The sequence below is a fragment of the Ochotona curzoniae genome, unplaced genomic scaffold (assembly GCF_017591425.1).
Source record: "Ochotona curzoniae isolate NIBS_2020 unplaced genomic scaffold, NIBS_Ocur_1.0 scaffold_4701, whole genome shotgun sequence".
NCBI lineage: Eukaryota > Metazoa > Chordata > Mammalia > Lagomorpha > Ochotonidae > Ochotona > Ochotona curzoniae.
In genome coordinates, this window is record NW_024467122.1 from 28,020,360 (window position 1) to 28,035,989 (window position 15,630).

Sequence of the window (15,630 nt, forward strand, 5' to 3'; positions counted from 1 at the left end):
AAAAGAGAGAGATGGCCAAATGTTTGGGATCACAGAAGACAGTCAGATAATTCTGGTAGTGATATTGTTCTGTGAAAATTGGAATGATTAGTGTTAACTAGGGAGGTAGTGTAAGATAATTAACTTTTGGAAAAGATCATTGGTTACATTGCAGAGACTCAGTTTTAAGGATCAAGGCTGAAATAATGAGTGCAGATAATAGGCAATTTTGTAATTCTAGGAGAGACCTGGGTTTGATCCTATTGTCCAGCATGGTACTAAGAGTTGGGACTGAGAGAATAAACATTATGGAGAGATAGTTTAAAGGCAGAATCAATAGAACTTGGCTTCTTGCACCAAAACTCTTATTTCCTCACTTCAGCCAGTGTCATCCTTTAAGTCTGTTGTCATTCTCACGAACTTTGTTTTATAAGGTCTTCGCCATGTTGTTTATTCTGCTTAATGAATTCATGTATTCTACTTTTGTCTCCTGCAGATCTATGTTCTATTGTCAGTTCCTCAGGGAATAATAATCTAAATCCTCCAAAAGATATTATGGTATATTCCTCAAAACATGATTTGCATCTTTTGTGTGCCACTTGAGGCAATAGTAACTCCACATTCGTTTTGTGATTACTTTATTTCTGACTAAATCTCCCCCATTAGACTCTGAGATCCAAAGGGTTTATTTGTCATGGTTTCTCAGCTGGAAACTCAATGATCACATATGTGGTAGTTACAAACTACATGTGTTTTGAAACAACAATGATTCTGAACAATATATTGGGATAAATTTTGGATACAAACATGTTTAAGTTTCCCCAGTTATTATATATGACAATATTTTTGGAAGTTATTTAAGGTTGGTAATTATCAGAATGAAACAAAAACCTGAAAATTAAACCAGAGTAAGTTTGATAGAGAAGAATGAGATAATTGAGAATTTAAAACCAGACGGCATATGCTAGTCTACAAAAACCTTGGATGCCTGCAGCAAGGACCTCTAGGACCTGGATGAATATGATCAATATCTCCCAAAGACTGAACATGTAAAGTGAACCACTGAGTTGCAATAATAATCATATTAAAATTCATAGCACTACTAAGTGACAGGAAGTCTGTTGGAGCAGAAACCAAGTAAAATTTACGTTTGCTCTGGGACCTTCACCTTGATACCATGGTCTCTCCCCCAGCAGTGAATGAGGCTCCAAAAGTCCTTGAACAGGGGTCACTCTTAACATTTGAGAGTGCAAGAAAGAGATTAGGCAGAGCATCCTGAGTAATCATGGAGCAAGGAGCAAATTGCAGTTCCCTGTCATCAACCAGGGACTAAGCTGTCCCAGAGGCCAATTAAATCTTTGTTAACTTTGGCTTCATCTAATCCCTAAACCCTAAAGACCCTAAAGAGATTTTTTTGTATGCTTCATAATTTTATATTTCAGAAAGCTCCCATATAAAACATGAGTTGGCAGAAAAGAAAAAAGAAATAAACACAGCAAGAACTTGGAAAACAAATGCTGTCCGTAATTTAGGAATTTTTATAATTTATCTGTTTTTATGTATGTTGTTATGTCTTCAAGACATATGGATTAGAAGGATCTCAAATCATACAAATGCTGATAGCTCTGCGTCTACTTATTTGGATCCTTAATTATTAAAATGTATTATTTAGACTTACAGAACTACTGTGAAGTATCTTTTGGTCACAATGGATATCTCAATGCATTTTCTTGGACAATTTTATTACAGGAAAATTTCCCAGCCTGCTACACCCTGTGGCATGCTGTCCCTTTTGCTTTAACTGCACTGTGCTTAGCTTGACAGGGGGAGTTTGCTTCCCCATGGAAGGGAGACAGGCAATTGAGAATCCTGAGAACTTCATAAACCAAGTTTAAATCATTTTGGGTTAAGGTTCCTTTCATAAGTGAAATTAGGTAACTGTGAAGTTTTGCTCATAGTGGCTTTATTTCCTCCTACTTTGAGATACCATTTATTCAAATATGATTTATTTATTTATTCAAATAAGTATCATTCAAATAAATAACAGATATACCATCAATATATCAAGAAAATGAAAATTAGAGAGCCATATCATTAAAAGGAATCATGAAGCTACACTAGGAGAAAGAAAATATCTCATGCCAAATGAGTAATTATATAAAAACATAAACGAAATATTGACAGTGTCAAAACTATAAACACAATGAAAGTGTATGTCCATATCTCTATACATAAATGATGTTGGGGCCCGGCAGTGTGGCCTAGTAGCTAAGGTCCTCGCCTTGAATGCGCTGGGATCCCATGTGGTCGCCCGTTCTAATTCTGGCAGCTCCACTTCCCATCTCTCTCTCTCCTCCTCTTTGTATATCTGACTTTGTAATAAAAAGAAAATAAAGCTTTTAAAAAAAATGATGTTGGAGACATTTTGCAACTCAACTGTGGTATGGGTATACTCAGCAAAATCGTACTCTATGACCACAGAAATAGAATTTTAGTTATTTCAAATTTTCCCTTTTAAAAAATTTCATAAATGATTCCTGAGGCTTATCTTATTAGAATTTGCTATAATACATGCTGTACATTTATTTCCCTTAGTTAATCTGAATGAGTTAAGTCAATGAAATAAAAGGTATATCCATTTGCTTCCTAAATTTCTGAAAACCTAATGTGGTAGTGATACTTTTCCTTTTCTCTAAACTTAGCTACTTTGAGATTTAAAAATCAAGTTCTTTGGAATCTTTCTACATATTTATAGATAATCTACCTCTCTGTATTCTTTGTTTGATTAATTTCTTATATGTAATAACACTGTCTCCTTTTGGTGTTGGTGTAAATGCTTATTTTTTTTTCAAAGATTTATTGGAAAGTCAGATATACAGAGAGGAGGAGAGACAGAGAGAAACATCTTCCGTCTGATGATTCACTCTCCAAGTGACCTCAATGGCTGGTGCTATGGCGATTCAAAGCCAGGAGCCAGAAACTTCTTCAGGACTCCCACGCAGGTGCAGGGTCCCAAGGCTTTGGGCCATCCTCGACTGCTTTCCCAGGCCACAGGCAGGGAGCTGGGTGGGAAATGCAGCTGCTGAGATTAGATCCAGTGTCCATATGGGATCCCGGCGCGTTTAAGGCCAAGACTTTAGCCACTAGGCCATGCCACAGGGCCTGGTGTAAATACTTATTCAGTAGCATGATATTAATAATCTTTATATAAACTGAGTTGGAAAATGTCTCCAACAAAGTGGCTTTTTGATGGAGATGATGCATGTGATGACTTTGACTCTGGAATGATTATTTACAAGTGTGTGCATTTGCATTCTTTTGTGGCTTTATGGCTTACTTGAATTCTGTTTCTTTCTTTTTAGTTGTTTGCAATAATGCAATAAAGTCCATTTATTTCTGTTTTGGCGGTTAGGAAAGTAACATTATTTTTGAAACTGTGGGTATAATATTAAAGACATTTACAATCATATTAACAAAATGAATATTCTATGAATGATAAAAATATATGGAATGTTAAATATACCATTTTTATGTTACAATATACAGAATGACAAAGAGAAGTTGATTTAAGAGATGAAACAAAACAAAACAAAACAAAACCCATCTATTTGCTGCTTACAAGAGACATATCTTACCAACAAAGATCAGCAGAAGCTATATCTAATGGATTTTGATTTTTTGTTAGTTGCATCTCTTCAAAACACTTATTAAATTTTTCAGTGACTCAGATCATACAGTAGCATCATTTTCTTCAAGAAGGTTGATTTTCCTTTTCATTTCTTCAATGACACATTAGTTATTTCAGTAGCATATTATTTAACTTCATGGTGTTGTAAATTTCTATTTTTCTTCCTATTGTTGATTTTGTATCGTGGTTTTTCATTTAAGGGGATGTATAGTAACTGTGTAAAGTGACTATCATATCCAGATGTGAGGATACAATGCAGTATGCATTTCTACTTCCATTGTAAAGATGGACTCCCAATGAAACTGTGTACTATAGCTTGACAATAGGATGCTAGACACTCTGCCAATGTCCATGCCCACAATGATGGACATATGATTGTTTATGAAGAACTATATTATAGTAATAATATAGGGAACCCAGTGAGGTGGGAGGGATTTTGGAAGCACCTATGGAATTACATCATAAAATGATAATAACAATAATAATAAGAAGAAGGAGAAGCAGTAAAAATTTAAAAAAAGAGATGAGAGTAAGAGTTTCATGAACTACAATAGTCTGTAAAATATTCTTTGCTGTGGTATCAGTGTTTGCCCCCCTCTCAAACTCAGGTTGCAATGCAACAATTAAGATGTTGAGACCTTTGAAAGATGACGAGAACATGAAGGTGTGGGCCTGGCACAATGGCTCAGTGGCTAAACCCTTGCCTTGTAAGCACCTGGACCCTATGTGGGTTCCTGTCTGTGTCTTGGCTGTTCTGCTTCCCATCAAGCTCCCTGCCTGTGGCCTTGGAAAACATTAGGAGATGACTCAAAGCCTTGGGACCCTGCACCTGTGTGGGAGACTAGAAGAAACACCTAACTCCTGGGTTCAGATCAGCTTAATTCTGGCTGTTATGTGTACTTGGGAATGAACTAGCAGATGGAAGACCTTTCTCTCTGTTTCCTTCTCTCTGTACATCGATATGCCTTTTCAATTACAAAAAGAAGAAGAAAGAAAGAAAGAAAGAAAGAAAGAAAGAAAGAAAGAAAGAAAGAAAGAAAGAAAGAAAGAAAGAAAGAAAGAAAGAAAGAAAGAAAAGAAGGAAGGAAGGAAGGAAGGAAGGAAGGAAGGAAGGAAGAAAGAAAGAAAGAAAGAAAGAAAGAAAGAAAGAAAGAAAGAAAGAAAGAAAGAAAAACACATAAAAGCATGAAGGCTTCTCTTGTGCTCCTGTCCTCTTTCACCAGATCACAAAAATCCATTCTCTTATATTCTGTTCTAGCAGCTGTAAGACTAAGACATTATGGCTTTTTAAAAAAATATGTATGTATTATTTGAAGGGCAGAACAACAGAGAAGGAGAGAGAGACAGAACAGGAAAGGTTAAGATCTCACATTTTTTGGTTCATTCTCCAGGTACCACAGTAGCAGTAGCTGAGCCAAACAGAAGCCAGGAACCAGGAGCTCTGTTCTGGTCTTCCAGGTGTGTGACTGTGACTCAGGTACTGAGGATATCAAATGCTGCCTTCCCAGGTGCAAAGCAGGAAATCGGATCAAAAGCAGAACTGCTGGGATGCAAACTAACACTTTAGTACAGGTACAAGCATTGCAAGTGGCAGGTTAGCTTGCTGCTCTGTAATGCTGGATATTCTTCAGTTGTGCTGAGTCATCCGAATTTCTGGATTTTAATCCATATTAAAGCTTGAGGGCAAATCTGAAAGTGCAGTTTGCTGGGATGGCAATGATAACTGATCATGCCATTATTTTCGAACTATGTTACAAAATTGTTACAAGATTTACTTACCAAACCCAGAAGTCAAAAGACACAATTATTGATTTAGGATCTGTGGGGTGGGATCCTGGCTGTCCCCTGAGATGGCAGCGGTGTTCTCCCTCTTGGCCGGGGTGCCCGTTATGCTGCAGCGAGGGTACTTGTTTTGCCTTTTGCTTACTGATGTTACGGTGCAATAAACATTAAGGAATTCTAAAGCAATAATAACAAGGAATTATGAACATAGAAGTACAGAAAGGACCAGAAGGATATCACCAAAACCAAGAGAGTGTAGACATGAAGGGCCTTATCAACAGGGCGAGTGGAAAAGGAATGTTAAATGCAATTGGAAAAATGGGTTTAAGCCTAGTTAGGAGATAGGAGATGATCTCAGATAGCAGTTTTAGTGGAACAGTTAAGTCTAGATGTATTTTTTTTTATGATTTATTTATTTTGAATGGAAGGGCAGATATACAGAGAGGAGGAGAGACAGAGAGGAATATCTTTCATCTGATGATTTACTGTGCAAGTAGCTGTAACAGCCTGAGCTGCGGCAATCCAAAGCTAGAAACTCAGAGCCCACGCTGGTGCAGGGTCCCAAGGCTTTGGGTCGCCTTCTATTGCTTTCCCAGGCCATAAGCAAGGATCTGGATGGGAAGTGGGACTGCCAGGATTAGAACCGGTGCCCATATGGGATCCTGGTGCATGCAAGGTGAGAACTTTAGCCACTAGGCTACTGTGCCAGGCCCGATGACTGTAGTTTTTAAGCAGAAAGGAGAAGCTAAAGGAAAGGGCTAGTTTATTTTAAAACTCAAGAAAATGACTGTCAAAAAAGTAAGATTATTGAAGGGTAAAATAAAGTAAGTCTTTTTTTTTCTAATATGGGGTATTTTAAAGAAATTATTTTAATTTAGTTGAAATACGAAGAATAAGAGAGAGAGAAGGAGAAAGTGAGAAAGTGAAAGAAGTGGTCTTCCATCCATTGATTGACTCTCCAACAGCATCCAGGGCTGTGCTAGGCTCAAGTCGGGGGTTTGCATTCCATCAGGGTCTGTCAGGTGAGTGGCAATGATCGAAGAACTTGGGTCATCATTTGCTGCTTCCAAGGATATGCATTAGCAGGAAGTTAGGAAGCTAAGGAGGCAGGAATCAAACTAGGCATTCTGATATGGGATGTAGGTTTCAAAAGCAATAAGCCAACTATTACAAGCCTTGTTATTTTAGCAGGCAGTAGTGTGTGAGAGTTGAAAAGTAGCATGAGCCAGTATAGAAGAATAAAGATGCTCATAAGAAAGGGAGACTATATGGGAAAAAATAGCTAGGTAAAAAGGATGTTTACCTCTAAAAGAAACTCGATAACATTGTTTCTGTCATCTGGATAGCAACCCTCCTGACATGTGAGGCGATATCATGGTGGTTTTCATTTGCATTTCCCTGATGGCTATTGGTGGTGATCATCTTTTCATGTATTTTTATCCCATTTGCAATTTTTTAAAAACTGTTCGTTCAGATTGTTTGCTAGTTCCTTACCAGGATCAGTTGTTTGCATTGTTGTTTAATTTTTCAAGTAAATAATATAATCCTAATATTAATCCTTGTCAGGTAAGTAATTAACAAATACTTTCTCCCATTTTGTTGGGTGTTTCTTCACTTTAACAGTTGCTCCCTGATCTGTGCAAAAGACTTTGAGTTTCATATATTCCAGTTTGTCCAGTTTTGCATTATTATCTGTGCTTTCTGGGTCTTATCCAATATTTCATCACTTATACTAGGGATCTGGGCCTGGTCCCTTTGTGTTTTCTAACAATAGTTATTATTCAAAAATTCTAAACACATGCTGGGAAATGTGTGTTTAACACGTCAGTCTTATCAATTTACCTTATCAGTGCAAATGTAAATTAATAAAATCACTATTAAAAACAATATGGAGATTTAAAAAAATTAACTAGCAATGAAGCATATGACCCAACATTCCCATTACTGGAAGTGAAGCCAAAGACAAAAATTCACTGGATCCAAAAGATACCTATATCACGATACTTCTAGCAGCGCTGTTCATAAAGGTCAAAATATAGAATCAATCAAGGAAGGTGTCCATCATCAATTGAAAGGATGAAGAAAATGTGGTGTATGTTGGTATGTATAAACAATGAAATATTATTAAACTATAAAAGAGAATGGAAGCATGTAATTTGTACCAGCTGGGAGGAACTAGAGGACATCATGTTGAGTGAAATGAACCAGACACAGGAAAACCTGCTCTGTCTTATTTGTGGTTGCTAAAATAAGAAGAAAACATCCTTAATATGAAAACAGAAATCGATCACCGATGGGGTGGCTAGACTAAGTTGTTTGGGTGAACAAAATAGGAGTAGCTGGGTATGGCCCGTTACTTGTGAAAAAGATGTTAATGATATTAGTGATCTGTGAATAGGTGAAATCGGGTGTGGTATATTTGGAAACTGCCTCACAATTTTGTTTTTTAACTTTAAGACTATTGTGAACTTATGTTAATAAAAAATCTTTTAGAAACGGACTGCACAATCAAAAACAAAGACAAATTAATGCAGAATAGGGAGCTACTCAGAAATGGATTGAATGTGCTGCAGCGTTAGACTCATCTTTAGAAGTAAGGTTAACTTCTGGGTGTTAGAAGAGATTTAGGGGCTGTAGGAAAGAGAAATATCTCCATAATTTTGGAAGTCAATTCATAAAAAAACTGGTGAGACACAAGTGTCAACGATGAAATTCCAGGATAGTCCCAAAATATTCTCACTGAATGAGTTGACAAACACACAGAAACTGTGACGTTTTTCAATGAATGTGGTATTTTGGTCATTCAGATTCACATCCAGCTCCCTGGTGGTGTTCTTGGGAAAGCAGCAGAAGACAGTCCAGGTACTTGGGCCTCTGTCACCCACAAGGGAGAGCAGGATGGGATTCCAAGCTCCTGGCTTCAGCCTGTCCCAGCCCTGGCCCTTGCAGCCATCTGGGGAGTGAACCAGTGAATAAAAGTGCCCTCTGTCTTTCTGCTGCTCCCTCTATCACTGTAACTCTGATTTCAAATAAATACGTAAGCTTAAAAAATATGTAAAATTTGTAAATTCCTATAAATGGCATGATTATAGAAGTTACAGGAGTTATAGGATAAATCTTGTTTCTTTGAAAATTCCTATCATGATATAATTTTCCCTTGAGCATGCATTATTTTATGGCAACATTAATATAATGAAGTTCAAAAAGAAATCTGGCATATTTAATGGATAAAATAAAAAATATTACGATCAAAATTAAATTGATTAAAACTGACAGAATATTTCAACAAATTAATACATGTGCACAAACTTAAAAAATCAATGAAATTTCTTTATGTAGTTGAAAGATTATTTAATACACATAGGCACAGTGTCATCAAAATCACATTTCTAATGCTAAGAACTGTTTGGATGATTATTTAAGTGTTTTTGTAATTTGAATTCACTTTGAAAATATGGCAAACTTCATCACATCCAGTGAAATGGAGACCATGAGTAATAAATAAAAATCAAATCACTTTGTGAAATCACATTATATGAGTATAATTGGATACACCTAGCTGCTTCGAACGGATACTTAATAAACATTTTTTCACATTACAGTATAATTATCAGTCCCCACTGAACTATGTATGCAAAATTGATGAAACACTTACACCTTAATGAACAGAGGTATTTGCATTTCATTACTAGGTTGTATAATTCTGCTCATAAACTTTATGAAATAATTTTAATGCTGAATTCATTGCAGATGAAAGTGAAATTATTTTAAAAATCTGAATCCTTTTATTTCTCAGCATTACCTGCTATACTTCTTCCCCTTCATTTTAATAATGTGAATTGAACCAGGATAAGATTACAAATTTAAAGATCCTTAACATTACCCATTGCTCTGTTGGCGGCCTATGAAAAGTTTAGCAGTAGCTTGGGCCAGGGTAACATTTTAAAACATGCACATATTTAAGTAACTTCTAAAGATAGTAGGTCTTTAACTTATTTTGACTACTGTTAATTTTATAACAAAGGTAGACATCCTTTGAATCTTTTTAGTCTTAAATTCCTTGCTAGTATCATGTTGACTAGTGAATTATTAGTAAAAGGAAATGATCAAACCTCTTCTTTCTCCCATCAAACCCTCAAAGATAGAAGAATGTCAAGGTTACTTTGGACTTTATTTTCAGCTACAGAATTCAGTTTCTTAACTAGAAGCTAACATATTTAGGATCAATACCTGTTTCTTTTACCAAGAACAATTTGCTAATCACCATCTGGTAATTCCTACCTTAAAATAGATTTGTGGTGCTCAGCCTAGTTAAGCACAGTTTGAGAAACAGAGACGTATCTTTATTTCTCAGTATTTTGTATTTGGAATGGAAGTCATGTGTTGAGTGGATTTTGATTTGCAGCCGTAAGCTATAAACGAAGGGTAATAAAAACAGAGCAGACTCAAATTTCATCATGTTTTAGTGTAATAGTTATTGAAAATGTGAGTCTTCCCCTAGCTCTGCATTCAAACATAGCTTTTTAATTATAATTCATAATTATATATAATTTATAAAGTATTATAATTTATGATCATCTAATGGTGATTTGCAGCTTGTTTTGAGTGTAGGGACTCTTGGGTTTATTGTTAATATCAGTGCTTAATTACTGTCGCTATTTAGTAGCACCCTAGTTTGGTAATATCAATTAGATATTTACAAATATAAAACAAAAGAGTAAGATCATTGGAGCTTCTGAATACAAATTTGAATTTGAGAATTTTACTTATAGCTATTACAAATTTCTTTAGGAAGTAATAACCTTATTAGCGTGTAATAATACCCTTGAGCAAAAATTAACACTAGTTTCAAAGCTACATACAAACAAATGCAAAAGACTGTAGTACATTTAACTTCATGCAGGTTAGCTGACAATATTTAAGAAAGAAATAAGCCAAAAATCGAATTCTGCCTTCTTTTATATGTGTTTGCTTTATTTTTTCTATTACTACAATTTAATTTAACTTTATATGATGCACAATTTCTTTCAAGCTCAATGCTTTAGTTGCCATGTTTATGGGCACGATCAACAAAGATCTTTATTGACTCTGAATCTTTTTTACTGAGTTTTTGTCTTGTATAGAACTTATGCATTTGGGTATCTTAATGTATTGTTTCTAATGATATCATAGATCTCTCCATATGTGTAAATGTGCCTTTTAACTTCTTTAAAACCATGTACAAGTTAATCCATCCATTGTTTGTTATTTCCTATTGTTTCAATCTCACCTCTCATTCTACATGGTATATGCCAGCAGCACTGAAATCTTTGTCCCAGGCAATTTCATGCTGTGTCCTTTGTCAATTTCAGGCAGGCTAACTGCCTTCATATCTTTTAGTAGATAGCTTAAAAATGGATTCACTGACAACATGTAAAAGCATGCCACATGGGGTCCTTGGTGCCCAGCTTTGGCCTGGCCTAGCCCAGCGTTGAGGCTTTTTGGAGGAGTGAGCCAGCAGGTAGTTGACGCTCTTGCTGCTTTTCTCTCTTTACCTCTTTTTCAGTGCCTCTGACTTTCAAATAATGATTGTATAAACAATAAAATATATCCTCAGAGAAAAAAATTGTGAATATATTTTTACTGAAACTATTACACATAAGTAATTCATTAAAGATGTGATAAATGAATAATTAAGTAAGTAATTTGTACCCTTTTCCATTGTAGGTAAGTTTAAGTCATTTGAAAAAGTTGAGAATTTTTTTCATGCTTTATTTATTTATTTGAAAGACAAAGTTACATAAACAGGGAGAGGGAGAAAATGAGATTGTCCACCCAAAGGATTCCTCCACCAAAGGGCTATAATGGTTCGAGCTTGGCCATCGAAAGCCAGGAACAGGAGATTCTTCTGGATCTCCCACATGGGTGCAGGAGCCCAGACTCTTGGATTATCTTCCACTGCTTTCCTAGGCATATTATCAGGGAACTGGATAAGAAATGGAGTACCCAAGACTCAAGCCAGTGCCCATATGGGGTGTCAGGGTCATACTTTACAGCTTTGCCCACTACACCACAGTGCCAGTTCCAATTTTTTTTTATTTTTAAAATAACTTTTTTCTATTAAAAATAATAAATTGTCATAGCAGAAACTTACATAAAAGTAGATAGATATAGTAATTCTCAAAAGAAATCGAGATACTTAAATGAGTACATGTGTATCTGTGTTATAGCTGCCTTTTTTCTAGATGTCTAGAACAGGAATATTTTTATGTAAGTCTACGAGGGAACTTGTTTCATAGTCTTTATTGCAATGTTACTTTAGTAATGATGCATTGTAGACAATAAAGCTGTCTACCACCAGGAAGCTAGGTACGTAGAGTGATATAGATACACATAACAGATTATTATCTGGAATAAGTAAACAGCGAATGCATGTCCACAAATATAGCTATATATTTTAAATGTAGTGCTGTTAAAAAGTTAAACTCAGAATTGTGTAAGTAGAACAATATCATTAAATTAAAATACACAGAACAGTGTAACTTAAATAATACATAATACAAAGATGCCAGATGCATTAGAATGCTTTCCTATGAGAAGGAAAGGAATGAGAAAAAGGAAAGTGGATAAATGGGATTAAATGATAAATAAAATTAGAGTAATTGGCCAATAATCATAGTCTGTCATGAAGTGAAGGTTAAGATTAACTCAATTTTCTGAACCTGAAATAGATTTCCAGAGAACTAGCTCTAAAAATGGCCCATAGAATTTAAGTTAAAAATCTAGTAATTTTTATGGAGCAGACTATTTATACACTAATTGAATTATTCTGCAAGAAATAAGAATGTAGAACTACTACTAAATAAGTTTTATTCATTTTCTATTATACTGATACCAAAATCTATATTGAAACGAGGAAAAATAAACACTGTGACAAATGCTTGATTCTATTCTGATGTGTAGCTAGCTAAAGAGTTCAGACCCTTCCCCTTCTTCTTTCCCTCTTTGCCCACATCTGGACAAGCTGATAAGAAACCCTTAACACTCGTTTCCTGAACACCCTGAATACTAGCACAAAATTTAAGCCTTACCAACCCTGGCCTATAAACAAATCCCCACCTGTGCCATAATCCCCAACAACAATGCAAACTGAAGAAGCTGGTTCCTCCCTCTATTTAAGCTCATTGCAGGTTAGCTTTGGTGCTTGCCATGTTGATTCGTACATCCCACTTAGGTAAATAGCAAACTTCTTAAACCCTCTCAAGACATGTCTGCCATCTTTACTCTTGATATCAGAACCAGTTGTGGTGAGAGACTGATGCACACTCCAGACATTACTGCACTGGCTCTGCTGCCTCCAGGATAACATATTTTGAGTTGAGCCTGTTATGAATTTAAGTAATTATGTGGAAAGGTTTAGTAGTAGGCAGAGAGAGCAGAATATGGGATTTGAAGTCCTCTTTCAAGTGATTCTGAGTCATTAATGCTAGCTGGGACGTGTCCATATACCAATTAGTTGTGTGTCTGAGTTGGGCATTGACTCTCTCTACAGTGTATAGGCTCATTCAGTGCTTGCGTATCAGAAGAATTATCAGTATGTTGCTTGTTGAGGTCCACAAACCTAAAATCAGAGTTCACTAGGTCCCTATAGAACTTTAGAATGTCTGTTACTGTTGCCCACAGCTCTGTTCCATCAAAGACTTTGATCCTCAAGATTAGATGTGAAAACTTCCATCGCATTTCATGGCATATGCTCTTAGGAAAGTAAACTTAAATGATTTGTATAGGCCTCTTACCTAGTGGAACTCGATGGGGAACTAGTAGACTCTGAGTTTACTTGAATATTGAAGCTTTTAAATTACTGATTAGTCACATCCATCTTAATATCAGAACCTCTAAATGCAAAATAACATTTACTATTGGAGAGTAACTAACTTTTATGATACTAATTGGACACTATAAATTTCATCAGATAAGGGAGGATCTTACATCCACCTAAATACACTCTGTAATCAAATAAAAAAGTAAAAATTATACAATCTAAAAATCTCTTTATAATATGATGCATTTATAAGATTAGCTGTAAAATTTTGCTGAACAGTTTAATGTGTATACTTACCTAAGAAACTGAGTATTTATATATACTACCTTGTTCATCTTAATGTCGCAACAACACATTTTGTGTGTCATTTATGTCATTCAAAAGCATGATTTCAAACATCAACAACAGTCATAAGCCCATCATTATGATATTTAAGTGTATTCTGACATTGTAGGTATCGACAATGGGAGAAAGTCGAGCATCTTATTGTAAAGATATATTCGATATGGGATTCAGTGCAATGGCTCAAGCACTGGGTTCCCATATGGGTACTGGGTCACGTCCCAGCTGCTTCACTTTCCATTTAGACTCATGTCTGTGGCTTGGGAAAACATCAGAGGATGACTCAAAGCCTTGGGATCCTGCTCTCATATGGGAGACCCAGGAGAAGATCCTGGCTCCTGGCTTTGGATTGGCTCTGCTCTGGCCAGTACAGCTAGTTGAGATGTGAACAAGTAGATAGAAGATCTTTCTTTCTGTCTTTTCTTTTCTCTGTAGATCTGCCTTTCCAATAAAAGTAAATAAATCTGAAGAACCCCATTAGTGTGAAGCTGCGTTTTTATGAACTACAATTTAATCCCTTATTGTTGAGCAATGGAAATGTGTATCATAGTGCAAAGTTACAAACACTTACAAAATCTATACTTCCAAGTATTTTCTTTAGTATAGATTTTGAAGGTAAAATTATTTGATAAAATTAAATTTTAATGGTATCTTGTGTGTTTGAGTGAATTTTTCTTCCATGATGCTATCCAGATATGGATTCATTTATGGGAAGTATAACTTTAAAAAGCAAAATCTTCTGGAAATCTAAACACCTAAATATAGTATTATATAGTGTCTCTATAGTTTGTATGTCTTGATGAAACCATTGAATGTACTTACTGGTCAGTTATTGATCATTTATTAATAGCATATATTCTTTATTCATTTTGCCTTTTATAAGAAGAAAGAAAATGACTCATTTAAAATGAATCTTTACATCATAATAAATTAATACTTTACATATTGATGGCTAATTTTGTTTTCAGTTGGTGGTTTGTGTTTCTTAGATAATAGGAAGCATTTGTTTAGGGTTTACTCAAATTAGGTTTTATAATAACTCATGACTAAATGATTTTATATCTACTTGACATGCATGTGAAGTAATTCATATACTGTCTTGTGTCTGAGGCCATGGCTTTGGCCTCACACTGTTAAGATACAATCATGGCTGCAGAAAGTATGGGCCTCATGGTTTCCTACTGTAATGAATGCCTAGAATGGAGATTCTGAGATTGATAATTTAATGTTGATACAATTTCCCCCCTAGACTGAAGTACAGCACCTTGTTGAGTTTAACTGTCCCAAATTCCCATGTTTTATATCAGTTTGGTATATCTGTGTATTAACATAGAGCTTTGCATCACTTGGCCATGTTTTCCTATATTTATTCATTACACATTTGAAACATGCCATCAATATTACAAACTTCAGAGACTGACCTGTACCAAATGATTTTCCAGGTCCTCTTTGCTCTCATTTGTCTGAGTTTTGTATTTTTTAAGCAGTATTTGTAGTTCATGTTGTGATTTTATTGTGTTATTGCATGGATGATTTATCCCCATTACAGAAAATGATCAAATTACTTGTGTACTGACCACGCAGAATTAATAAATCAATAAATGTTAACATTTAAATCCATTATCCGTGTAGAAGGGATTTTCAAAAAGTTTATGGGAAATGTGTCATGAATAAAATGCATACTTCATCATTTTTAAAGTTTGCACGCACACACACAAAGTTAAAAATCTGCTTTATTTCAACTGTTTATGCCTATTCTCTTATTTCCCTTTCTATTAACAGCCATTGTCAAGAGGGGTTACAGCAAAACTGCAAATATAATGATCTGTGTTGTAAGACTGGGTAAAGAAATCTCAAGCAGTAAAACTGCACTCATTTTAATGTTTTGTATGAATTTATGTTTTAAAATATAACAGATAATCAGACTATCATTTCAATAGTATCTACAACTGTTATTTTTACAAACTTGAGTCTCATTAAACTACACTTCCCTTCAGTCAAGTCCTTATCTGTGCTGAATGAGAACTGATGTTTAGTA